Source organism: Ipomoea triloba, chromosome 12 (assembly GCF_003576645.1).
Source record: "Ipomoea triloba cultivar NCNSP0323 chromosome 12, ASM357664v1".
Taxonomy (NCBI): Eukaryota; Viridiplantae; Streptophyta; class Magnoliopsida; order Solanales; family Convolvulaceae; genus Ipomoea; species Ipomoea triloba.
The window spans coordinates 7,850,574-7,853,078 of NC_044927.1; the positions used below are offsets into that span (position 1 = coordinate 7,850,574).

Consider the following 2,505-nt stretch of genomic DNA (forward strand, 5'->3'; position numbering starts at 1 on the left):
TCAAGACACATCAAAAACACGGCAAACACTACGGTCCAGTGGTTCTAGGTTCTTGTTTTCAACCCTTTGTCCAGGATTCGATTCTCATATCCATCTTGTAATCGCTTGGGCTTTAGCCTAGCCCGGCATCCTATATCCAGTTTATGGTGGACCCGATCCGTTAAAACCATCACTTTTACCAAACATACAAAATACTTTTACCAAAACTCATTTCAATTATTAAGTATTTAATTTTCATTCTGATTCCGATTCTTATTCCCATATCTGAACCAAACATACCATTAGGTATTTCTAATCTCTTTTTCCCTGCAGGTCACGTCAGCCACACACAGCAGGATACATGATATACTGCTCACAAGTCACACCACATGTCCACATACAACGTAAGAGGTCGTTTCTTTCTTGGCACACCACACCGCTACAATAATGCAACTAACACACACCCATTCTCTCTCTCATCAAACAAATGATAAATAAACGTGTGAGCAGACGTGATTTTGTGGGTATATATATACACCTGATCGATGTATTGAAACTTACATGTGCAAATTAAACTTTGAGAATCTCGAGTGAGTGAGCAATAATGAAGAATCAAGAATCAGCAATGGCAGGAAGATGGTCTCTTCAAAGCATGACTGCTCTTGTTACTGGTGGTACTCGTGGCCTTGGGTAATATACCTATACTACCTCATTTCATATTACATTTATCAGCTCCAAATGTGTGTAAAGTGTTACCAAATGTAATATATTATATTAATTAATCTTTTCTATTTTAATTTTAGGCATGCGATTGTGGAAGAATTTGCTAGTCTTGGTGCAACTGTGTACACATGTTCGCGTAACCAAAAGGAGCTTGACGAGTGCCTCAAAATTTGGAAAGATAGGGCTATCACGTTTATGGCTCTACTTGTGACATATTACAACCATCTGAACGTGAGAATCTAATACAGTTGGTTTACAAACAGTTTGCCGGAAAACTCAATATCTTAGTAAGTTGAACATATTTTTCATTTCATGTAATGAAATATATTACATACAAAACAGACAGTTTAATGTGAAATTGCTTTTTTAACCGCAGATAAACAATGTGGGCAGAATTATACCAAAGGATACTCTGAAATCAAACGCAGAGGATTACTCCATTGTGATTGGAACAAACCTAGAGGCTTCATTGCACTTTAGCCAGCTTGCACACCCATTGTTGAAGGCCACAGGAAATGGAAGCATAGTCTTCATCTCTTCTGCTGCTAGTTTTGTTTATGCACCCGTTCATACAATCTATGCTGCATCCAAAGGTATATTATATATATATATATATATATATATATATATATATATATATTTTGAAATGGAAATATTATTTGCCTTTAAATGTGCTAAATTTTTATTTTTATTTTATTAACATATATATTTTTACTATTTATTGATACAATTAGGGGCTATTAATTCACTAGCAAAGAACTTGGCTTGCGAATGGGTAAATAACAACATCCGCGTCAATGTTGTTGCACCATGGCCGATGCAAACCTCCCTCACCGAGTCTTCTAAAGTAAATTTCATTCGTATTAATTTTTTTATTTGACTCAAAAATTAATTAAATACATAATTAATCTCATTTAAATTGAATTTGCAGAAAGAACATGGGAAAATAGTAGAAGCTTTGATCCAAAGAACACCACAACACCGACTTGCAGAGCCGAGAGAAGTGTCAGCGGCGGTAGCATTCCTTTGCTTCCCTGCAGCTTCTTTTATCACTGGTCAAGTCATTTGTGTGGATGGTGGAGCAACAGTCTATGGGCTTTGAATCAATGCAAAGTTATGGTTTAATTAAGTTGCAAGACGTATGATTGCTGGTTAAGTGGAGAAGATTTTCTTCTACTTGTTTTGCGAATAATAATAGTTGTCTTGTAAGGAAATAATGAAATAAATAAAGATGTTACATTGTGATATGACAATGTTTACATGAGGAAATAAAAGAAAAGAAAAGAGAGTTCTTTTCCACAAGTTATTATGAAATGGTTGTTTTAATCCTTATAATTGCCAAAGACTTTGTGGTCAAGTGGCATCTGGTGTCCCGATTAACACTCTTACATGATTGATTGAAGTGGGTTTGAGCCTCAGTGGAAGTAACTGGAAAGTGGACATTACAATATTACTAATAAACTATTTCATCGACTAGATGTCTAAATCCACCTAATTTTAAAAAAAAATAAATAAATAAGTAAAAAATGACGACAAACTTGTTTATTACCATTAATTCTCCATTTTTTTTTTGAGTTATCTCGATTCGTCCATTTTCCAGAATTTTGGAAAATTCACAAAATTTCCCCTTTGTTCCTTCCAATAATGGCAACCCTAGTTAATTACCTGGAGCACCTTCAGAACTTAGCCCTATAATACTCTTCACCAAATTCCTATTTATTAAGAGTTTATCTTATTCTACTAATTTGTATAAAATAAATAAAGTGACAAAGTTTATCTTATTCTATTAATTAATTTGTATAA

The 2,505-nt window shown here is 34.2% G+C and overlaps 1 pseudogene; it reads left to right on the forward strand.

Annotated features, from left to right (window-relative positions):
- The first annotated feature begins 590 nt into the window (after positions 1 to 590).
- On the forward strand, positions 591 to 1,921 carry LOC115998008 (annotated as a pseudogene).
- Positions 1,922 to 2,505: the final 584 nt, after the last annotated feature.